The sequence below is a fragment of the Canis lupus genome, chromosome 28, assembly GCF_048164855.1.
Source record: "Canis lupus baileyi chromosome 28, mCanLup2.hap1, whole genome shotgun sequence".
Taxonomy (NCBI): domain Eukaryota; kingdom Metazoa; phylum Chordata; class Mammalia; order Carnivora; family Canidae; genus Canis; species Canis lupus.
This window is the reverse complement of record NC_132865.1, coordinates 19,376,924-19,402,841: the sequence shown is the minus strand read 5'-3', so window position 1 is coordinate 19,402,841 and position 25,918 is coordinate 19,376,924. Positions and strand designations below refer to the sequence as shown.

The window sequence follows — 25,918 nt, the reverse complement described above, 5'->3', positions numbered from 1 at the left end:
CACCAATAATTCTGTTTGCGATGCCCTTTTAAAAATACATAAGATCTAGGAGATATAACTGGTAAATGAGGAAAATAGAGGGTGCTATTGGCCAGTGTGCAGAAGACACATTTTCCTGTATAAGATTCAATTTACAATTCTGAAAGCCAAGAGAGGAAGCAATAATTCAAGGCAAAGGAAGTCAAGAGCTTCTGTTTCCTTAGTTTTCATGAGCAGGCCCGATATGGACATGACTGCTGATGAGAACAGCATGCTTTCAGACAAAGAACACATGCCAGGCTTCCATGCATAGGTAAACCCAGGATCAGCAGAATATCAGCAACAGGGAACACAGCTGTTTTCCTCTTGGCATGAGTTGCGCGTAACTGAGAATAGCTTCATAACCTCTTAACTGTAGATGCTCCAATGTATACAACTTCCCGTGAATCATGTAGGTTAGGATTTCTCTTTCCTAATGCCAGAATCTTTAGCAGCATTCAGTTTTACTCACTTCTCAATTCAAATTACTGAGCTATCAAGTCCAACTATTGTCTGAGTTAAGTTTACTCATATAGATGTTTAGAGATGCTAAGTGTGCAAAAAAGTGAAAAGAAAGGAAAAAGAAGTACTTGGTAATATGGTTGAGGAGGGAAGGGGTTATTTTGGAGAAAGGGAGGAGATTTTGGTGAATGGGTAATTTTGGCCACAAGAGGGTACCATGTGAGCATATTCATGTGAGTGTGTATGGGGGTGTAGATACTAGGAGCAAAGAAAAAGTAGAAGTGTGACATAACTGCCTCCATTGCCATTTCAGTTAAAGTGGCAGCCTGGGTACTTTAGCATGTGAACCTGGAAGGCTGTAACCTTTAGCTTCCTCCAGTTTAGCTCAGTTTGTCCTGACCAGGCTGATCCATTTCTGACTCTTCCTTCTCTATGCTGACAGAGGTTTACTCCTCTGTTATTGAAAGGAAGAAGAGCTAAAAGGACAAAGGCAGGGGAAAATGCTAGATGGGAGCTTAGAGCTTAGGGACCATGGGACCTGGAACCAGACACTCTTTGAGACAGAGTTGTAGCAGCAAACCCAACTATAGAAGAAGGTGATGGAGTATGATAACCAGAGAGTTTGTTGCTAGAAGGGCTTCAGATGCTACTAGAAATGTACCTACAATGTGAGGTACATGAGAGTGATGGGAACTTGATTTAGGGTTATACTCATTCCCATGACATTAATGGCATCAGTATCAGGGATTGCAAATTCAGATCCCTATGGGAGCCAGATAGAAGAGGCTGGGTGTAAGACAATGGGGAAGTGTACTATTATAGTGAGTGGAAGGGCACATGCATGATTTAAATCTACTGTGTGGGAAAACTGGTCCAGTATGGTTAGATCTTCTGATTTTTCAAGAGAAGGCATAAATTTGGATTTTTATGTAAAAAATGTAATCACAAAATGTTGGCAATTGATTTTAAAAACCTAAAAGTGCCATGCAGGACATTATTGTACCTGTTAAACGACACTTGCATATCTGAAACTCAGTCTGTCAAAAATGGAACTCATTAGTTTGTATTCCTCATTTCAGTGAATGATGCCACCAACTGCCAGGAAACTCAAGCTAGAAAGGTGAACATAAGCCCTGATTCCTCCCTTTCCTTTACTCCTCACATCCATTAGGTGACCTAACTATGTGGGTTAAGCCTTCTGAATTCTTAGATTAGTTATCCCAATTTGTGTCTTTCCTCTGTCTTTGTTTAGGTTCTTATAATTTCTTTCCTGGCTAAGCCATTTTGAATCTACTGGTGACCTGTCTAAAATAAAAACTGAAGCAACTGCCTTGCCCCCTCAAGTTTAATTTTAGCCCACTACCTGTAGGATAAAATCAATGTGTTTTGGGATGGCACACATTTAGTCTCCTATTCTGAACCCTGTCCACATCTTCAGCCTCATTCTGTCTATGCCTTCCTCCTTTTCTATGCTCAGATACTGCAACGCCTGTAGTTCCCCTAAGTGTTAGGCTGTTCTACTCCTCTCTACCTTTGCTCTTACTAATCCTCTTACCTATAGTGAATGCCCTTGCCTTTTTGTACCAGGGTGTATTCAGTTCTAAGAAACACAAAACCCAACTCAAACTGGCTTAAAAGATAAAGATTTATTGACTTGTGTAAGTAGTAGGTCAGGCTTCAGGGTTGGTCTGATTCAGCGGCTCAGCGATGTCACAAAAAACCTGTATTTCTCCTTTGCCATGTTCTATTGTGTCATCTCCATTCCAAGGCTGACATTACAAGAGAGCTGCTGACAACCCCTGGGATATCTGCTTCCTTGTCCACATCTGAGGTGAAGGTGGTTGTACAGTGGAGAGAGGAACAGATGGTTTCCAAAAGAGTTCTCGAAAGAGCAAGAAAACCTCTGAAGGATTCAGTTAGTGTTTCCCTCAATCTCACTAGCTGACACTGGGTTAAAATAGCTATGGCCAGAAGATAGGATCATATGGTTGAGATTACGCAGCCTGACCTCACCTTCAGAGGGGTGCTTCACCTTGACAGGGTACCTTACCTTGAGAAGGGTGGAATTGGATTCTTCAGTAGTTCATAGGCTTCACTGGGTACATGTGGATACTGAATCTGAAATTGGGATGGTTTCAGATACAGGGGATTAGATGTGAGGAAGGAAATTGTAATATTCTTAGTACTTTTTTAAGACAAAGTATTAGAATTATTTTTTTTATTGAGGTATAATCGACATTACATTATTTTAGGTGTACAATATAATGATTCATATTTGTATATATTGCAAAATGACCACAGTAAGTCTGGTTAACATCTATCATCATAGTTATAATTCTTTTCTTGTGATGAGAACTTTAAAGACTTACTCTTGGCAATTTCCAAATATGTAATGTAGTACTATTTTTTTCCCTGAATAATAAAAGCTGACATTTGTTGAACATGTGCTATATTCCAGGCATTATCCAACATACTTTATTTTAATAAATTTAAATTCAAGTTAGTTAGCATAGTGTAGTATTAGTTGCAGGAGTAGAATTTAGTGATTTAGCACATATAATACCCAGTGCTCATCCCAACAGGTGCCCTCCTTAATGCCCATCAACCATTTAGCCCATCCCCCCACCCATATCTTCTTCAGCAACCCTCAGGCTATTCTCTATAGTTAAGAGTTTCTTATGGTTTGCCTTCCTCTCTGTTTTTATATTTTTTCTCCCTTCTCTTTCTCTATGTTCACCTGTTTTGTTTCTTAAATTCCACATATGAGTGAAATCATATCATATTTGTCTTTTTCTGACTGACTTATTTTACTTAGCATAATAAATTCTAATTCCACATCATTGCAATGGCAAGATTTCATTCTTTCTGATAGCTGAATAATATTCCATTGTGTATATATACCACATCTCCTTTATCCTTTCATCAGCCAATAGCATGATGTATTGACTATAGTCATCATTCTGTACATTAAACCCTCAGGACTTATTTTATAATTGGAAGTTTATACATTTTGACTCTTTTGATCTATTTTGTCCACCCCTACCCCACCCATGTCTGATAACTATCACCTTATTCTCTGTATCTCTGAGCTTAGACTTTTCTTTTTCTAGGTTCCACATTGAAGTGAGATAATATGCTATTTGTTTTTCTCTGGTTGATTTCACTTAGCATAATACCCTCAAGTTCATCCATATTGTTACAAGTGGTGAGATTTCCTTCTTTTTTATGGCTGAAAAAATATAAAACCTATATACATACTACATCTCCTTTACCCGTTGATGTACCCTTAGATTGTTTTTATATCTTGGCTATTGTAAATAATGCTGCATTGAGCATGGGTGTGTGCCTATCTTTTCAAATTAGTGTTTTCATTTTCTTTTATTTTTTAAAAGATTTCATTTATATATTTGAGAGAGAGAATACAAGTAAGGTGAAGGGGAAGGGCAGAGGGAGATCTATTCCAGGACCCTGGGATCATGACCTGAGCTAAAGGCAGATGGTTAACTGACTGAGCCACCCAAGCACCTCTGTTTTCATTTTCTTTAGGTGTATACCTGGAAGCAGAATTGCTGGATCATATGGTAGTTCTATTTTTAATTTTTGGAGGAAACTCCACACTATCTTCCATAGTAGCTGTGCCAATTGATATTCCCACCCACAATGCACAAATTTCCCTTTTTTTCACATCTTCACAAGCACTTCTTATTTTTAGTCATTTTGATGGCAGCCATTCTAAGAGGTGTGAGGTGGTATCTCATTATGGTTTTGATTTGCATTTCCCTGATGATGAGTGATGCTGAGCATCTTTTCATGTAACTGATATTTCTTTTTAATCTTCCTTTATTTTACAAGTGTTTATTAAGCACCTCTATGTGTCAGGGATTCATTCTAGGCACTTGAGATTCAATGTTGAATACAACAAAGAACTTGGTTCTACTGAGAACAGGTAGAAATTAAGCAAGTAAAATTAACTTATAAGCAAGATAACTTGAATTCAAAGGAAGGAGTTTATAGACTAGTAGATTTAGGACCCGTTATGAGTGAGGTGTATTGAGGTTCCCTAGGCAGCAAGTTTATGACTCAGTAGGTGTGAACCAAGTGTTCATTTTGCTGAGTAAGTTTTGATTAGCTATTATCTTGTAGAGCAGGAACGAAGGGATTTTTTTAGTGAAAGTGTGGGGGAGAAGTAGAAAAAAATTTTATATTTAGTTTTATCTTTATGTGAAGACATAGGAGAAGAAAAAAATGAAGCAACTGTCATGAGAAGAAAGAAAAAAGATATTTAAGAAGGATTCCTTTGGGGGGAGGGTTCACTTTATGTTACATAAGAGCTTACATCTTTCTTTCTTTTTTATTTATTTATTTTTAAAGATTTTATTTTATTTTAAGATTTTATTTATTTATTCATGAGACACACACACACACACACACACACACACACACACACACAGAGGCAGAGACAGAGGCAGAGGGAGAAGTAGGCTCCATGCAGAGAGCCTGACCTGGGACTTGATCCTGGGTCTCCAGGATCACCCCAGGCTAAAGGCGGCGCTAAACCACTAAGCCACCTGGGCTGCCCTAAAGATTTTATTTTAGAGGGAGAATGTGTGAACAGGGGCAGGGGCAGACAAAGAGAGAGAGAATCTTAAGTGGACTCTGCACTGCGAGTGCAGCCCCACATGGGGTTTAATCTCACAGCCCTGAGATCATGACCTAAGTCAAAGTCAAGAGTTGAATGCTTCACCAACTGAGCCACTCAGATTTATTTTTTAAGAAATAAATACCTTTATTTCTTAAAAAAAACCTTGGGTGAAGTCTTCATTCCATGAACAGGCACTTTATTTACAAAAGGGCATAACTTAATGGCAAAGTAAAACAAAAAAATGCTCTACATCATCATGAAAAATGGAAATTAAAACCAGAACAAGGCATTACAATATCTCTACCAGAATGGTTAAAATGAAAAGACTGACAATAACAAGTGTTTGGGAACCATGTGGAACAATTGCAGTTGGAATTCTCCTGTATTGCTGATGGGAGTGTAAATTGGTAGAACACATTTAAAACTTACTATGCATCATTTATAACCCAACTCTACTCCTAGGTATATGCCCAACAAGAATAAACAGTGTACATCAAAAGGCATGTGGAAGAATGTTCATTGCTAATTTATAATAGTTCCAAACTGGAAATAATCCAAATACTCATCAACAGCTGAATGGAAGAATTAATTATGACATTCATATTATAAATACATACTCATACAATGGAATAATACCTCACAACAATAAAAAACTACTTGTAACTACATAGGTGAATCTCATAGGTGAATCTCACAATCTCACTTGTAAACATAAGTGAAAGAAGACACAAATTATATGAACTTCAAGAATAAATAAATATAATCTGTGGTGATATAAGTCAGAATACTGGGTTTCGTGTTTTGAGGAGGGAAAGGATTAACTAGGGTATATGAAAACTTTTGGGATATTGAAATTGTTCTGTATTTTGATCTGGGTAGTGTTTATAAGGGAGTTAACATATAAAATCTTTTGAGCTATACCATTAAGATATGTGCCCTTCATGATATATGTTATAACAATAAAGTAATTTAAAGAAATTCTCTATTACATATCAATACCTTCTTAATTAAATTTGTGTTGGTGCTTTTGATTAGATACTCCTGAGACTAAGCAGATGTAGCCTAATAAGGCAGAGTCATATGTGCATTTTATACATAATTATAATAAAATTACCTTTCCAGGTTTATCTCTAGCACTTCCTGACATATACATTATATTCCAGCCAAATTGGGTTACTCATTCTTCCATGAACACCCTATCCTTTTCACTTTGTCTTTGCTCATGTTCTCTGTATATTAATTTTTCATAAGTGAAATCACATTTTAAATGAACCAGAAGAGTTTTCTTTTGAAAGGAATCAAGTCGTGCTAGACCTTTTGCAAAATGAAGAATCTCAAAATCTTATACCATTTATTTTTTGAAAAAACTCAGATTTTCATATATTGAGCTTATATAAAATGCAAATCACATGATCCACAAATATTCACTAAAAATCGCTAGTAAAAGTTATTTGTAACAATGAAAACAGTTAAAAACAATAATTCTGTGAGGCAGTGTGAGGTTGAGGAGTGAACATGGTCTTTGATGTCAGTGGATAAGATTTTGATTTGTTTTTGCCACTTGTGAGATGTGAATTCACTTATGTCAGTTAGGTCTTTTTTTTTTTTTTTTTTTAAGATTTTATTTATTTATTCATGAGAGAGAGAGAGAGAGAGAGAGGCAGAGGGAGAAGCAGGCCCCATGCAGGCAGCCCGACATGGGGTTTGATCCGGGGACTCCAGGATCACGCCCTGGGTGGAAGGCAGGCACTAAACCACTGAGCCACCCAGGGTTCCCCTAGTTAGGTTCTTTATGATAAATAGCGGTAGCTTCTAAAAATTAATGGTAGTAATGGTTTTATGTCTCCTTTCAACGCTTCTCTCAGTTTACAATGATAATAAATTTTAGACCAATTTCAATCACAGAGAAGAGAGTTACTTTGTTCTAAGGACAGGCAAGCAGCTCTGTGGAGAGGCCTATATGGTGAGGAGCAGAGGCCTCCTAGAACTGCCTTGTGAATGAGCCATCTTGGGAAATGTTCCTTCAGCACTGGTCAAACCTTCGGATAACTGAAACCCAGGCTGTCCCTCAACACCAACCTCATGAAAAACTGAGCCAGAACCACCAAGTTAAGCCTCTCCTGGATTCATGACCCATAGAAAAAATAAATGTATATATTTTAAAGCTGCTAAATTTTAGGGTTATTTGTTACTCAGAAATAGATAACTAAAGCAACTAGACTAATATTCCACTAAAAAGACATCTAGTAATCTCTTTTAACTATATATAAATCTTGGACACTAGAAACAGATTCTTTAACTTTTGGGGAGTCATATTACAGACAATATATATAATGTTTTTAAAAGCCAAATTTTATAATCTCTTTACAATCAACACATTGAAATATATTTCTTAGCAAATTGCTTTTTTATTTAGGTAAATGGTTGACTTTAATTTTTAATAAATGCCCTCCTGGGCAAGTTGGTTATTCTCAAATGTAAGATTGATATAGGTTTAGTTAAGTATTCGGAAGAATTTTGTGGAAAATGTAGTTTTGTTGAATATAAAAAGAAAAAACAGCCAAGCATTTATATTGGCTGAGCCTGGGATAATTTTGACAATCTGAACCATCCACGTGTTCCTCTGACATTTTGTGACAACACATATTCTTGGCTGCAGAAACAGTCCTATAGAGGGACTATGGTGTACCAGTAAAGAGCACAGATGTGGGAGCCAGAGCCCCTGGGTTACAAGCTGTGAAATTTTGGAAAGCTTATTTCACCTTTTTTGTTTTGGTTCCCATCTGCAAAAAAAGTTATGATATTTGAAGTACCAAATCAGATTTTTGTGAAAATTAAATCAGTTGATGTAAAGCACCCAGGACAGTGTGTTGCATGAGTATAAAACACACCATACATGGTAGGCAGATGATCCTCCCAAAGATGTTCACACCCTAATCCCTGGAGCACATGAATAAGTTATATTACATGGCAGAAGGGGCTTGGCAGATATAATTAAGATGTCAGACCATAAAATAGGGGAAATTACCCTGGATTGTCCATATGGGTCCAAACTAATTATATGAACTCTTAAAAGCAAAAGGCTTTCTCTGGCTGGAGGCAGAAGAGATGCAGAAGAATGAGAAGTCAGAGCATTCCCAAGCATGAGGACTAATGGTACTGCACTGTTGATCCTGAGAGGTAAGGGGCCATATGACCATGTACAAGAACTAGAGAGAGGCCCCTAGGAGCTAAAAGGTAACACTGGCTGACAGCCAGGAAGGAAATAAGAATAAGCTTAGAAGCAGATTTGCCCCCAGAATTTACAGATAAGAGCACAGGCTGGTTGGCAACTTGATTTTAACCTTGCGAGACCAGAGTAAGGGAACAGTTGAGCTCACCAGACTTCTTTGACTTCCAGAACTGAGAGGGGATACATTTGTGGTACTAGAGCAAAATGTTCTTTATATTAAGCAACGGAAATTTGGCATCTGTTTGTAACCACATCCTAGCTTACCATAACTAACATAGCAGTTCTGTAAATATAAATAGTTACAAATTGGGAGAAAAATAATGCATGCCTCAAAATGCCATCTACTTTTTTTCTTCCCATGAAAACATAAATGAACGTGTGTGGGAAATGTTCTTGGCAGAAATACATGGAAATCAGTATGTGTTCATCATTTCAATTCTTTAAACATATATTGAATATCTGACAAAAATGTGTTGGGCACACTGGATAGAGAAATACATTGTGTAGTTCCTACTCTTTTTTAAATTTTTTTTTTAAAGATTTATTGCTTTGAGACAGAGTGTGTACCTGCATGGGCAGGGGAGGAGCAGAGGGAGAAAGAGAATCTCAAGCAGACTATCGGCTGAGCGGGAAGCCCATGTGTCCCATGGAGTCCTTACTCTTGATGAGCTTGTGGCTAATGGCGAGGCATAAAAGCAAGGGTGAACTGACATCTGGGCTATGTTTATAGATAAGAGAGTGGCATAAAACCTATAACAGAATGCTGGATTTTGTGATACCAATCACCTGTGCTATCAGTATTTAGAGAAGAGAACTATTCAGTGCTGGTGGTATTGCAAAGATTTATGGAGAAAGTACAGAGGTATAGACAGGAGGAATGTGTTCTTGGCTCCTCCTTCTCGTTTCTACTTCTCTCTCTTCCCGGTTTTTATTTCTGGGTTTAATATTCGTATCATCACAGAATTATGAAGTCATAAAGGAACTTAGAGATTACCTAATTAAGGATAAGGAAACAAGGTAGGTGTATAAACACAGCTAACTTCAGTAGGTGCATAGTGAAAAATATTGATCATTTGGAGGTCAGCTATGTGAAAATATAGGGGTGCCTGGATGGCTTGGCCAGCTAAGCATCTGACTCTTGATCTCAGGTCTTGATCTCAGGGATGTAAATTCAAGCCCTGAATTGGACTCTATGCTGGTTGTGAAGCCTACTTTAAAAAGATGTGATAATATATATTAATAAAAATGTAATTATTGATTAATAACTATAAAAATTAAATTTATTGTTGATTAGTAGTTTCAGTCCAGTAAATCATCAGTTTCTTAAATATTTTCTGTCCCAAAAGATGTGAAGGAGTACATGTATGTCATGGGCTTGTCTAGTAAACACCTAGAACATTCTTCATTTTGACCGTGTCAAAACTTTCCATTCTCCTCCAGCCTGACCCAAATCCCATACTGTGGACTCAAAATCACTGGAGGTCCCAGCAGGAAACAGACAGTACTCTGAAACTGACTAATTTGAGGAGAGTTTAATAAGAGGATTATTTTACAAAGAGATGCGCAAGATTTAAGGAAGCCAAAGGTATCCTAGAGGTAGTGACAACACGGGGGGCTATTACCACCTTCATCCTGAAGACACACAGGAAGGGATGCTTAGCAGAACACCCGGAGGGTAGTAACATGAAGACCTGACCTGGAAGCACCTGTGATCTCGGGTATTAATCAGCACATAGCCAAGCTGTGGTTTTTAATAGCGACTTTGGGAAAAACACCCAACCTCAATCTCCTCCATGCCCTGATCTATCAAGGTCTCCCAATGGTGAATCTCCTCCTGATTTGGAGGCAAGGGTCTTATTGGCTCATCAGTTCAGCTTCTCAGGCTCAGAGAAGGATAAAGTTTGGGGGTCCAATAAGATATCCAGGATACTTTCTCTTGATACAAAGATACCTATTATTTAAAAAGATTAAGACTTCTTAAATTTGTATGTTTCAAATTCTTTCTTCAATTCTTTGGGTATTTTTGTCCATCCTTTTCTCTTTCACTCCTATCTAGCAGGAAGGGTTTCTTTTCTCAAAGCTAAAATAATTCCCTTCATCTAATCTCTTATATAGTATGGAAGATGGGAGGGTAAATAGTGGCTGCAGAAATTTTCAGTGTTCTTCTAGTAAATCCTAAAACTCAAAAAAGAATCCCAGAATGTAAATGTCCCAGATAGCATTATTGGGACAAATTTGGATATATTCTAATTTATGTTAAATAATAACATCTATGATGCTCATCTCAAGTGATTAATGACACAAGATTGAGATTGGTGGCCTCCAGCAGTGATTTATTTATTTATTTTTAATTTTTAAAAATTTATTTATTCATAGAGACAGAGAGAGAGAGAGAGAGAGAGAGAAGCAGGCACCATCAAGGGAGCCCAATGTGGGACACTATCCCCGGTCTCTAGGATCACACCCTGGGCTGAATGAAGGCAGTGCTAAACTGCTGCGCCACCAGGGCTGCCCTCCAGCAGTGATTTAGAGGAGAGTGATAGTCTGAGAAGACTTTCATTTTAGAGCAGTTTCTGGCCGTGTTAGTGCAGATTAAACATCAGTAAATTAATTGGAGGAGCACCTGGGTGGCTCAGTTAAGTATCTGACTCTTGGTTTCAGCTCAGGTCATGATCTCAGGGTTGTGGGATTGAGCCTTGTGTCTGCTTGTCCTTCTTCTGCTTCTCTCTCTCTCTCTCTCATAAATAATAAATAAATAAATAATAAAAACCTTAAAAAAAGATCAGTGAGTTGAAGAGGTAGGGCAATCTGAGGCTACTTTTGGTCATCCGGGTGAAGGCCTTGGCAGTAGGGGTGAAGTGAGGGACACAATGTGGAGATTTCAAAGAGGCACAAGGATAGGCCTAAGGGAGTGAAGGATGAGAGTGAGTGCAGGACGGCCCTTGGGTTTTTAGGCTGGGGGGCCGAGTGGGCCGTGTGTTAACTTAGTTATCAGCCAGATAGTTGGATGCTTTCAGCTACAAAGAACAAAAGGCCCAACTAAGTGTGGCTTTAGCCAGCATTTCCCAGCCAGTGTGCCTAGGCACAAAATAGTGTGCAGCAGGTTGGTTGCAAGTGCTCTGCGATATTGGTCTCCTCAGACCCTGGGGCAACCAAATAAGAGCCTGGTGTGGTCTGGAGCCCCTGGGAGCTACCCCTGAACATCCTCAACTGCTTACCCAGTGTGTCATATAAATATCATTTTTTAAATATGTGGTATAAAATGAAAAGGTTCACTTGGCTTAAACAATAAACCGTGTAGATTCTGGTGGAAGTTAGATCTACGACTGATTAATTCAGTGGTAAAATATAATTGTCAGGGACCCAGGTGATCTCCATCGTTATGCTGCCTTCCTCAGCATGTCAGCTTTCATCTTCATGCCTGTTCCAGATGATTCCTGGGTATAGGTCAGTTGTTTCCTGTCCCTCAGTTTGGGCTTTCCTGATGTTCTTCATGATTGGATTCAGGTAATGAATTTTGGTAGGAATGTGTACTCCTCCCCTCGTTCTCCCCAGTGAAAGGAAATTTTCCTCAGAAGCTCCCCATGAGATTGCCTTATGTCTCCTTGGCCAGAACTTAGTCACACATCCATTGCCAGACCAGTCCTGGCAAAGGGGAATGAGATCACCATGACTGCTTGCCAAACCAAATGTGTGGCTACGTCTTCTTCATCTTAGAAGCCAGAGTCCTTTCTACATTTGAAATCAGGTTCTCATTTTCCTACCTTAAAGCCCTTTAATGTTTTCCCATTTGCCAAGCCAAACATTTTAGTCTGACACCTGTGTTACTGAAAACTTTTTTTAAAAAGATTTTATTTATTTATTTATTCATGAGAGACACACGACAGAGAGAGGCAGAGACGTAGGCAGAGGGAGAAGCAGGCTCCTTGGGGAGCCCGATGCGGGACTCAATCCTAGGACCCCAGGATCATGATCTGAGCCAAAGGTAGACGCTCAACCACTGAGGTAGGTTCCACCCAGGTGCCCCTGAAATCTTTTCTGTTGCTGTTCTTCATACTCAGTGTTCTAGTCATGGTGAGCTTTTTTCTTCTTATTTAAAAAATTTTTTTAATGTAACTTTTCTTTCTTTTATTTTTTGGTATTGGTGTGTTTTTTTCCTCTTTTTATTTTTAATTGAAGGATGGCTGACATATTAGTTTCAAGTATACAGTGTAGTGATTTAGCAATTATATATGTTACAAAATGCTCACTACAATGAGTGTGCCATCTGTCACCACCGAAGTTATTATAATATTATTGACTATATTCCCTATAGTACTTTTTATCCTCATGACTTATTATAAAATAATAAGTTTCTCTTTTTGTTGTTTTTTGTTTCTTCCTTTGCTTTTTTAGATTCCACATATAAGTGAAATCATATGGTATTTTTCTTTCTCAGTCTGACTTATTTCACTTAGTATAATACCCTCTAGATCCATCCATGTTGTCACAAATGGCAAGATTTCCTTCTTTTTTAATGGCTGAGTAATATTCCTGCGCATGTGTGTGCGTGTCTGTGTGTGTGTGTGATCTCTCAATGGGCAGAGTTTACTTCCATATCTTATTATTGTAAATAATGCTGCAATAAACAGAGGAGTGCACATCTTTTCAAAGTGTGTTAATACCCAGAAGTGAAATTATTGGATTGTATTGTATCTTTAGTTTTTGAGGAACATCCATACTATTTTTCAAAGTGGCTACACCAATTTACGTTCCCAATAGTGTACAAAGGTTTTCTTTTCTCTACATTCTTGTCAACATGTGTTATTTCTTGTCTTTTTAATCCTAGATATTCTAATTGGTGTGAGGTGATATCCTATCGTGGTTTTGATTTGCCTTTTTCTGATGATTAGTGATGTCAAGCATTTTTTCATGTGTCTGACCATCTGGATGTCTTCTTTGGAAAAATATATATCCAGATCTTCTGCCTGTTTCAAAATCAGACTATTTGTCTTTTTGGTGTTGAAACATGCTTGCATGAGTTCTTTATATATTTTGGATATTAACCCCTTATTGGATATGCCATTTGCAGTTATCTTCTCCCATTTATAGGTTGTGTTTTCATTTTGTTGATGGTTTCCTTCATTGTGCAAAAGCTTTTTAGTTTAATGTTGTCTTTAAAAAAAAACATTTAATTTATTTATTCATGAGAGACACAGAGAGAGGCAGAAACATAGGCAGAGGGAGAAGCAGGCTCCTCACAGGGAGCCCAATGCGGGACTTGATCCCAGACCCTGGGATCACACCCTGAGCCAAAGGCAAACACTTAACCGCTGAGCCACCCAGGCATTCCAGTTTAATGTAGTCTTAATTGTTTATTTTTGATTTGTTTCTCTTGCCTGAAAAGATAATATCCAGAAAAATATTGTTAAGGTTGATGTCCAAGAAATTACTGCCATGTTTTCTTTTGGGACTTAACAGTTAATGGTTTCAGGTCTAACATTTAGGTCTTTAATTCATTTTGAGTTTATTTTTGTGTATGGTGTAAGACAGTGGTCCAGTTTCATTGTTTTGCATGGAGACATCCAGTTTTCCCAGCACCATTTATTGAAGAGATTGTCTTTCCACCATTGCATATTTTGTCACATGTGTCACTGATTAATTGACCATATAAGTGTTAATTTACTTCTGGGCTTGTAATAATTATATTCCATTGATTTATGTGTCTATTTTTGTGCTAGCCATACTATTTTGATTACTATAGCTTTGTAGGATAGTTTGATTTATTTTTTTTTTTTTTTAAATTTATTTATTTTTATGATAGGCACACAGTGAGAGAGAGAGAGGCAGAGACACAGGCAGAGGGAGAAGCAGGCTCCATGCACCGGGAGCCCGATGTGGGATTCGATCCCGGGTCTCCAGGATCGCGCCCTGGGCCAAAGGCAGGCGCCAAACCGCTGCGCCACCCAGGGATCCCTGTAGGATAGTTTGAAATGTGGAATTGTGATACGTCCTGCTTTGTTCTTTAAATTAAGATTGCTTTGGCTATTCAGGGTCTTTGGTAGTTCCACAAAAATTTTAGAATATTTTGTGCTAGTTCTTTGAAAAATATTATTGTTATTTTGATAAGGATTGCATTGCATCTATAGATTGCTTTGAATATTTTAGCTATTTTAATAATATTAACCTTCCAATCCATAGCATGGTATATTTTTCCATCTGTTTGTGTTGTATTTAATTTCTTTCATTAATCTTTTACGCTTTATAGAATATAAGTCTTTTACATCTTTCATCACATTTTTAAACCTTTGGTTAAATTTATTCCTAAGTATTTCATTCTTTTTTGATGCAATTGTAAATGAGATTTTTTTTTTTTTGGTGAGATTGTTTTCTTAATTTGCCTTTCTGCTATTTCAGTAGTACTGTATAGAAATACAACAGATTTCTATAAGTTGATTTTTGTATACTGCAACTTTACTACATTAATTTATTTGTTCTAATATTTTTTAATGGAATATTTAGGGTTTTCTATATATAGTAGCATGTTATCTGCAAAAAAGTGACCATTTTACTTCTTCCTTACCAATTTGGATGCCTCTTATTTCTTTTTCTTGTCTATTTGCCATGGCAAAGACTACTAGTACTATGTTGAATAAAAGTGGTGAGACTATCCTTGTCTTGTTCCTGATCTTAGGAAAAATACTTTTAGTTTCTCATCATTGAATATGATATTATCTGTGTGTTTGTCATATATGCCCTTTATTGTGTTGAAGTATGTTTCTTCTACATCCACTTTGTTGAGAGGTTTTATCATGAATTGATGTTGAATTTTGTAAAATACTTTTCCTGCATGTTTGAGACAATCATACAATTTTTATCTTTCATGTTGTTAATGTGATGTATCACATTGATTTATTTGTGTATTTCAAACCATCCTCGCATCCCTAGGATAAATTTTACTTGATAATGGTGAAGTATCCTTTTAATGTATTTTTGTTTTTGTTTTGTTTTGTTTTTTAAAGATTTTATTTATTAATCATGAAAGACACACAGAGAGAGGCAGAGGGAGAAGCAGGCTCCATGCAGGGAGCCCGACATGGGATTCGATCCTGGGTCTTCAGGATCATGCCCTGGGCAGATGGGCGCTAAACCACTGGGCCACCCAGGGATCCCTTAATGTATTTTTGATTTAGTTTGCTAATATTTTGTTGAGATTTTTTGCATCTACATTCATCAGGGATACTGGTCTATAATTTTCCTTTTTCTTCCTTTCGGTTTGGGAATCTATGCTGGATTCATAGAATGAACTTGGAAGCATTCCTTCCTCTTCTACTTTTTTGGGATAGTTTGAGGACAGGTATTAACTATTCTTCAAATATTTAGTAGGATTCACCTGTGAATCCCTCTGGTCCTGTACTTTTGTTTGTTTGGAGTTTTACTGGTTTTTGATACAATTTTATTACTAATTATTTGGTCTGTTCAGATTTTCTATTTTTTTTATTCAGTCTTGGAAGATTGAATGTTTCTAGGAGTTTATCCATTTCTTCTAGGTTTTTCAATTTTTTGGCACGTTTTTCATGGTAGTCTCATAATCCTTTATATTTCTATGTTTTCAGTTGTAACTTCTTTTCATTTCTGATTTTGGGTACTTTCTTTTTCTTGGTGAGTCTGGCTAAAGGTTTATCAATTTTGTTTATTTTTTTTAAAGAACTGGATCTTAGTCTTATTCATCGTTTCTATTGTTTTTTCATCTCCATTTCATTTATTTCTACTCTAATCTTTATTATTTCCACCTTTCTCCTAACTTTGGTCTTTTTTTGTTCTTATTTTTCCAGTTCATCAGGTGTTAGATTATTTGAGATTTTTCTTGTTTCTTGAGGTAGGCATGTATTGCTATAAACTTCCCTCTCAGAACTGCTTTTGCTGTGTCCTAAAGATTTTGAATTGCAGTGTTTCTATTTTCATTTGTTTTCAGATATTTTTTGATTTCCTCTTTGATTTCTTCATTGACTCATGGGTTGTTTGGAAACATGTAAGAAAAAAAAAGAAACATGTTATTTAGTGTCCACTTGCTTGTATTTCTTCTTATTTTTTTCTTATAATTGATTTCTAGTTTTATATTATTGTAGTCAAAAAGATACTTGATTTCAATATTCTTAAATTTATTAAGACTTGTTTTGTGGCCTAATGTGATCTATCCTGGAGAATGTTCCATGTGTACTTGCAAAGAATGTGTATTTTGCCATTGTGGGGTGGAGTGTTCTGTTAAGTCCACTGGTCTAATGTGTTATTTAAAGCCACTGCCCCCTTTTTTTTCTTAAATTTTCTATCTGGATGATCTATCCATTGATGTTAGTGGGGACTTAAAGTCTGTTACTATTATTGTGTTACTGTCAATTTCTCTCTTTATGTCTGTTAATATTTGCTTTATGTATTCAGGTGCATCTGTGTTGGATACATAGATATTTATTATAACCTGTATCATTATGTGATGACGTTTCTTGTTTCTTGTTACAATATTTGTTCTAAATTTTATTTAATCTAATATGAGTATTGCTAACCCAGTGGATTTTTTTGTTTCTTTTTATTTTAGTTTAGTTTTTTTACACTTTAATTTGCATGGAATGTATTTTCTCATCCTTTCACTTTCAGACTGTAAGTGTCTACATTTGAAGGATTCTCTTATAGGCAGCATATAGATAGGTCTTTTTTTTTTCATTTATTGTATTTTATTTTCATATTACCAACTACCTTGCATGAACAGACAACCTTCTCTAATATCAACTTTTGATGGTGGACAGGTTTTCTTTTCCCCCTTATTTTAGATTTATTGAGGTATAATTGATATTTTAAAATCGGAGAAGGACAAACATTATATGTTCTCATTCATTTGGGGAATATAAATAATAGTGAAAGGGAATATAAGGGAAGGGAGAGGAAATGTGTGGGAAATATCAGAAAGGGAGACAGAACATAAAGACTCCTAACTCTGGGAAACGAACTAGGGGTGGTGGAAGGGGAGGAGGGCGGCGATGGGGGTGAATGGGTGATGGGCACTGAGGGGGTCACTTGACGGGATGAGCACTGGGTGTTATTCTGTATGTTGGTAAATTGAACACCAATAAAAAATAAATTTATTATAAAAATTTTTGTATATTAATGATGTACATCTAGAAGAGTTCATACATCATACATATCCATGATACACCATCACTATGGCCAAGACAATAAACATACCAATGACCTAAAATAATTTCCTTGTGTTCTTTTGTTTTTGTTTGTACTTTCCTTGTAAGAACATTTTACATGGTATCTATCCTCTGACATAAAGTCCACAGCATCATATTGTTACCTATAGATGCTTTGTTGTACAATAAGATCTCTAGAAATAGATGGGTCTTATTTTTTTTATCCAGTCTTTTACTCTGTCTTTTTATTGGATTATTTAGTCCATTTGCATTTAAAGTAATTACTGATAAGTATGTACTTATGCCATATTGTTACTTGTTTTCTGGTTGTCTTTGAAGTTCTTTTCTTCCTTTCTTTTTCTTTTTGCTCTGTTCCCTTGTGGTTTAATGACTTTCTTTAGTGTTATGCTTGGATTTCTTTCTCTTTATTTTTTATGTACCAATTGTAACTTTTTGGTTTGTGGTTATTATGGGGTTCATATATAACATCCTATGAGCATAGCAGTCTATATTGAGTTGATGGTTGCTTAATTTGGAATACATTATGAAAGCACTAAAGTTTTACTTCCTCAGTTTTTATGCATATGATATCATGTTTTACACTTTTAAATTTTGTGTATTTCTTCACTAATTTTTGTGATAATAATTGAGTTAACTATTTTTGTGTTTTAGTCTCCTTACTAGTTATGTAAGTTATTCATCTATTACCTTTACTCTGTGTTTAGTTTTTCCAGTAAAGTTTTTACTTTTCATAATTTTCTTACTTCTAGTTATGGCCTTTTCTTTCTACTTAAAGAATTCCCTTTAACATTTCTTTTAAGTCTGGCTTAGTGGTGATGAACTGTTTAACTTTTGTTTGGGTAACATTTTATCTGTCCTTCAATTTTGAATGATAATCTTATTGGGTAGATTATTGTTGTTTGTAGGTTTTTTCCTTTCAGCCCTTTGAATGTATCATGCCAGTTTCTTCTGGCCTATAAAGTTTATGGTGAAAAATCAGCTAATAGCCTTATTGGTTTCCCTTGTATGTAACTATTTATTCTTTTCTTGCTACTTTTAAGATTCTCTTTAATTTTTGCCATTTAAACTGTTATGTATCTTGGTGTGGACCTTCTTGGGTTCATCTTTTTTGGGGCTTTCTGTGATTTCTGGACCTGAATATCTGTTTCCTTCATTAGTTAGGGAAATTTTTAGGTGTTATTCTTTCAAGTAAGTTTTCTGCCCCCTTATCTCTCTTTCCTCCTTCTGGGACCTCTTTAATGTAAATGTTACCTTGTTTAAGAGGCCCCTTAACCTATCCTCATTTTTATTATTCTTTGCTTTTTGCTATTTTGCTTGGTAATTTTCCATTACCCTGTCCTCCAGATTGCTGATCTGTTCTTCTGTATCCTCTAATATGCTGTTAGTTACCTCTACTGTATTTTTCTTTAAAAAAAAATATTTTATTTATGTATTCATTAGAGAGAGAGAGAGACAGACAGACAGAGGGAGAAGGAGGTTCCATGCAGGGAGCCCGGCGGGGACTTGATTCCGGGACTCCAGGATCACACCCAGGGCTGAAGGCAGTGCTAAAGTGCTGAGCCACCCAGGCTGCCCTCTACTGTATTTTTCATAGCAGTTATTATATTCAGCAATCTGATTGGTTATTTTTTATATTTTCTATTTCTTTGTTGAAGTTCTCACTGAGTTCACCCACTTGTCTCTCAAGTTTGGTGAGTATTTTTATCATTACCTTGAACTCTTGATTAAGAATACTGCTTATCTCTATTTTGTTTAGCTCTTTTTCTGTGATTTTTGTCTTATACTTTCATTTAGGACATATTCGTCTGTATCTTCATTTCATATTACACTTTGTGTTTGTTTCTAAGTATTAGGTAGGTTAACTATGTTTCCTGATCTTGAAATTAGTGGCATTATGTAGAAGTCCTGTAGTGCCTCTGGTAGTACAATCCTCCTGGTCATCAGAACCAGATGCTTCAAGGGTGTTCCCTGTGTGTGTTGTATATTTGTGCCCATTGTGAGTGAGCTGTGATTACTGTGGGTACAGCAGTGTGCAAGACTAGCTTCCTGTGTGGCTGGCTGTGAGGACCAATTGCAGCTAGTGTGGGCATGCTGATGGGCAGGGTTTGCTTTTCTTGCTGCTGACTTAGAGGTCTGCCTATACCTGCCTTGGGATCATTAGTGGATAGGGTAAGCACTTAGCTAATTTGTCTGCAATTAGTCTCTGTGATTGCTATGGTTATAACTGGTGAGCAGGGTTTGTTTCCTTCTTCAACAGGGCAGGAGTCACTTTGGAGGTGTTCTGATCCTGGCTGCTGCTGCCCACTGAGGATGGTGATGTGGGATCTGCTTTGTAGAGGCATGGGTATGGTGGTGAAGGTAGAGATGATAGTGGTGGGTGATGGTTTGGCTAGGATTGGTTTGTAGGGGAATGTCAGGGTGGGGCTGGGGTACCACTGAGATAGATGAAGAATGTTAGAATTGGCAGGACCAGCCAGCCCTTTTGTTCCCAGAGAGATGTGCAGATCCCTGCTTCTCTGGTATACATGCAAAATTAGTAATAAATCCCTTTCAAGTATACCATAGATGCTTTTCAAACTGTTTTGTGCTGTGTCTCTGGCCAATTTAGTGTGCTGGTTCTTTAAGGACAGAGACTCAGTTTCCTAAACCGCAGTGGACTTTTCAAAGCTAGACATCATGTGGACTTGCCTTCCCAGGGCCAGGTGGGAGTGGGGGAGTGGTGCCTCATGGGGGGTCTGATCTCCTCTCTCTTTTGTGCTTGTGATGTCCTTTCCATTTGTTGTTAGTTATGCTGGGGGTTTGATTCCTGATCTCATCTCTGCCTCTTCTATCCTTTTTGGTGTGTGCTTCTTTCTAGGACCAGCTGTGGAAGGTCTTCCCTGACAGTCTCAGATCATTTTCAGAGTAAGATACATGTAGTTGTTGTCTCAGCATGTCCATGAAAGGAAGTGGGCTCAGGATCCTCCTACTCTGCCATCTTCCTCTGCGATTTCTCCCATGGTGAGCTTTCGAATATTGTTCTGAAGAACCATTCTCCCTTTAAAATCTAGTTCATATGATATTCTTATTGTCCAAAAACACTCTCTACTTCCCTTGGCTATCTTTGTCCTTTCTCAGTTTTCATGTCTTGGCTTAAACTTCACTATCTATGGGAACTCTGAAGCTCAATTTGGGTTATTATATCACAACAATTCACTCTTAAACCATCTTTCCTTGTTAAACAACTAGACAATAAGCTCATTGAGAGGGAGGGGACACATCTAGGGTGTTTCTTGCAATGAGATGCTCAATAAATTTTGTTGCAAGACTGACCAACTAAATGAATATGTCCAAATCCCTCCTTGATTCTGGATCTTAGACTTCCCAATCTCCAGAACTAAGAGGAATAAAATTCAGTTGTTTATAAGCTTCCAAGTCAATGATATTTTGTTATAGCAGCATGAACAGACTAAGAGTGTCTAAAAGATGATATCATCTAAACACTAACAATATCTTAGTTCCTGAAAATAAGATGTGAGCGCAAGTAAAGACAGAGCAATATTTTTATGTATCTTCTCAACAGTTTCTAACAAATGAGGAAACTGAGGCTTACGAAGTTTTAAGAACCCCCTAATGCCCCAAAAGTGGCATCTTCTGATATCTAGTGCCATCCTCACAACATTTGTCTTAACTCTTGTGGTTGGCAAGTTTTATCTAAACACATTTATTCAGGGATCCCTGGGTGGCTCAGCGGTTTAGCGTCTGCCTTCAGCCCAGGGCATGATCCTGGAGACCCGGGATTGAGTCCCACGTCAGGCCCCCTGTGTGGAGCCTGCTTCTCCCTCTGCCTGTGTCTCTGCCTCTCTGTTTCTTTCTGTGTCTCTCATGAATAAGTAATAAATAAATCTTAAAAAAAATAAACACATTTATTCACTACTTTTTAGAAATTATAGTAAGACTCTGGTTGGGTCATTGGTTCTTGAAGTAAAAGTAATTACCTATTCCAAATGGATCTTATTTAAAGTAAGTGCTCTTTCAAATGGTATGAAAGCCAAAAGATTTTGGCCGCCATATGGGCCAGTTATCAGCCAGCAGTGCCCAAGATCTTTTTATAGTTTTTATAAATGACTTTTCCCATTGATTCTTCCCTTAGGGTGTGGCTCTCATTAGATTGCATGTGGTCACTGCTGCAAATGTTTAGTCAGGAGAGAAGACTATTGAGACTAGAAGATTCACAACTATTCCACTCTATTTTAAATTTTCTTTCAAATGATTTTAGATAGTTTATATGATTTCCCTGTGACTTTACAAGGGAGATTTTATTTTTATCCACCGAAAGTACTGGATGGATCGATGGCCTAAATATATGAGTTAAAATGATAAAACTCTTGGAAGAAAATTTAGAGGTAAGTCTTTATGACTTTGGATTTGACAATAGAATCTTAAACACCAAAGCATAAACAACAAAATAAAAAAATAGATTAGGGACTCCCGGGTGGCTCAGCAATTGAGCATCTGCCTTTGGCTCAGGGCATGATCCTGGTCCGGGGATCTAGTTCCACATCAGGCTCCCTGTGAGGAACCTGCTTCTCCCTCTGCTATGTCTCTGCCTCTCTCTCTGTGTGTCTCTCATGAATAAATAAATAAAATCTTTTTAAAAAATAGATTAATTTGACTTCATCAAAATGAAAAATAAAACTTCTATACATCAAAAAACATTATCAAGAAAGAGAAATGACAACTTACAGAGTGTGAGAAAATATTCACAACTCATATATATGATAAGGCTTTAATATCAGGAGTATATAAAGATCTCTTAAAAGTAAACAACAAAAGACAACCCAATTAAAGAGTAGGCCAAAGACCTGAATACACAGACATTTCCCCAAAGAAGATCTACAAATTGCCAATAGGTACTTGAGAAATATTCAGTGTCACTAATTATTAGAAAAATGCAAATCAAAAACCAAAATAAGATACCACTTAACACACGCTAGAATGGCTATTTTAAGAAAAGGAAAATAACAAGTGTCAGCAAGGTTTAATAAAGAGAACCCTAGTATATTATTGGTAGGGAAAAAATGGTGTATTCACTGTGGAAAACAGTTTGGTTGTTCCTCACAAAGCTGAATATGAGTTACTATATGACCCAGCGATTTCACTCTGATGTGTATACCTTAGAGAATTGAAAACAGGGACTCACACTTATACTTAAATATCAAGCATTGCAGCATTATTCATGATAATCCAAAGATAGAAGCAACCCAAGTGTTCATCAGCTGATGAGTGGAGAAACAAAATATGGCATATACATATAATGAAATATTATTCAACCATAAACAGGAATGAAATTCTAATACATGCTACAACATGGATGAACCTTGACAATATTATGCTAAGTGAAATAAGCCAGGCAACAAAGGGACAAATATTGTAGGAATGCACTTATTTGAGGTACCTAGAGTGGTCTAATTCATAGAGCCAGAAGGTAGAACAGAGGTTACCTTCCAGAGACTAGGGCAGGGAAGAGTTATTGTTTAATGGCTATTGTTTAAGAGTTTCTATTTGGGGTGATGAAAAAGTTTGGGAATAGATAGTGGTAATGGTTGCACAATATTGTGAACATAATGCCACTGAGCTGTACACTTGAAAATGGATAAAATGGCTAAATTTTATGTTATATATATGTTACTATAATTAAAGAGTACAAAAGAAAGTATTACATTAATTGTAAGGCAGTCCCCTCTCCCACTCTCTTTGCTTGCTGCCCCTAAGTATAACTCATTCTTAAATCCTTTTTAGGATTTTAGTCTTTCTGCTTTTTTAAAGTCCTGACTGCTGTTTTATCTAGGAATTCTTCCTTTCAGAGGCACATCCAGAGTGCTCAGCATGCCAGGCATGTTTTACATGCTGTTTCTGAGTCAGTAAGCAGAATGATCATTTCTCTCTTGTTATGGGAGACTTTTTAAGAGTATAAATGTGTCAAGGGTCACAGAATTTTAAAGCAGTCATTGAATGCTTTGCCTCTTTCTTACCTCAACATCTTAACAGGAATGAAAGTTTAAAGAAGATACAGAAAAATGGGTAGTGCAAATTGATGCATTATTGGGCAGGTAAAATATTACTTGTGCATTTTCAACTTTGCTAATATTTCCAAATTGTTCTCCACAATAGCCGTATCAATTTATACTCCTACCAGCAAGATATGAGTTCTTCTGTTCCACATCTTTTCCATATTTGATATTGACAGAGTGTTTTCTCGGGTAAGGGTAGAGTGAGGGAGAGGATTGGATTTCTGTGTATATTGTGTTATTTATTTTTTTGAAATTACTTTCAAATTGAAGTATAACCTACACACAAAAAAGTGCTCATGTCACACACATACATCATGGTAAATAATCACACAGTGAGCATACCTACATTAATCATCATTCAAACAAACTATACTTTTTGCTAGTTTTAGGGAGACCAAATGGTGTCGCATTGTGGTTTTGTTTCCCTAATTTCTAATGAGGTTGAGCATCTAAATTTCCATTCACATTTACTCTTTTGTGATTTATTTTTTATTTTTTTAAATCTTTTTATTTATTCATGAGAGACACACAGAGAGAGAGAGAGAGGCAGAGACACAGGCAGAGGGAGAAGCAGGCTCCATGCAGGGAGCCTGAGGTGGGACTCGATCCTCGGTCTCCAGGATCACGCCCTGGGCTGAGGGTGGCGCTAAACCGCTGAGCCACCCAGGTTGCCCATGAGCCACCCAGGTTGCCCTGAGCCACCCAGGTTGCCCTCTTTTGTGATTTAATAACAGTGGCTAACACTTCTTGAATGCTTCTTGTGGACCAGATATTCTCCTTGGTGCTTTATTTGTATCAACTCTTATTTACTCCCCATAGTGGTCCTATATGAGTAAACGAATATCCTATATGATATTCGCATGGTTCCTCACTTGAAGTCACATGATTAGTTAGCAGTGAAGCCAGAATTTGAATCTGGACAGTTTGGCTCAGCATTTGTGCTCTTAGTCACTATGCTGTTAAGGTATAACTGCCTGTATTTATTATCTTTTATTAATTATTATAACACATTACTCCTATACTAGCAGCTTAAAGGAGCAAAAATTTACTATCTCATAATTTCTGAGCATTAGAAAATCTGAGAGTGGCTTAGCTGTATTATTCTGTATCAGGATCTTTCATAACATCCCACAGCTGGGACTGTGGTCATCTGAAGATTTGACCAGGGCTGGAGAACTGCTCCCAATAGAGGTCACTCATATGGTTATTTAGTCGAGTCCTCAATTCCTTACGATGAGACCTCAGTTCCTTGCTATTTGGACCATTCCACAGGACTGCTTGAGTGTCCTCATGACATGGCACTTAGTGTTTTTCAGAGCAAGTAATCCAAGATTGAGCAAAGATGAAGTCATAATGCATTTTATGACTTAGTCTTAAAAGCCACATACATACTCTCATTTCCATCTTATTCTATTGTTGGACATGAGTTAACCAACCCAGCTCACTCTGAAGGAGAGGGGAATTAACTCTACCTTTTGAAAGGACTATGGACAGATTTTATGATGTATTTTAAACCACCACATTTATACTGCCTATATTCCTATATTATTTTGTTTGCTTTTATTTTGTCTTGTATTTTTCAAGTTTTTGTTATTATTCAAGTTAATTAACATACAGTGTTATATTAGTTGCAGGTATACAGTATAATAATTCAGCAGTTCCATACATCACCCAGTGTTCATCACAAGTGTACTCTGTAATCCCCAACACCTATTTAACACATCCCTCTCCCCCTTCCCCTCTGGTAGCCGTCAGAATGTTCTCTATGGTTAAGAGTCTGTTTCTTAGTTTGCTTCTCTTTTTTTCCCTTTGCTTTTTATTTTGTTTCCTAAATTCCACATATGAGTGAAATCATATGGTATTTGCCTTTCTCTGACTTATTTCTCTTAGCTTGTATGATTCTTTTTATAGCTAAGATACACATTCTTTGTTGGGTATACTCATTACAAATATCTTCTCCCAGTTTGTGGTGATCTTTTAGGGATTATGTTTAGAATTGCAATGAATTTACAGGCTACTTTGAGGGAAACTGACATTCTTATGATATTGAGTCTTTCTATTCATGAGTATAGAATGTCTATTTAGGTCTATAATGAATCTTATAATTTTTAATGATTTTCTTCATAAAGACCCTATATATCTTTCGTAAAATTTATTCCTATTCTTAAACTTTATATTTTCTAACTATTTTGTTGTTACGGCATAAGAATGTAACAGATTTTTTAGCATTAAGTGTATAGCCACTTTTATTGAGCTCTCATAAAAATTTTGGCTTATTAAATTTTGGATTTTTATTTTTATTTTTATTTATTCATGAGAGACA

At 36.8% G+C, this 25,918-nt stretch overlaps 1 long non-coding RNA gene across 2 annotated transcripts in view; it reads right to left on the bottom strand.

Annotated features, from left to right (window-relative positions):
• The window catches only part of LOC140620252 (uncharacterized), a 66,269-nt gene extending 41,352 nt beyond the window's left edge, over positions 1-24,917 (bottom strand). For both annotated transcript variants that reach the window (XR_012020037.1, XR_012020038.1), the window contains exons 1-2: positions 24,828-24,917; positions 2,531-2,598 (exon numbers count right to left, since the gene is read on the bottom strand). This is a non-coding gene — a long non-coding RNA (uncharacterized lncRNA). The remainder of the gene's footprint in view (positions 1-2,530; positions 2,599-24,827) is intronic.
• Between the last annotated feature and the right edge of the window lie 1,001 nt (positions 24,918-25,918).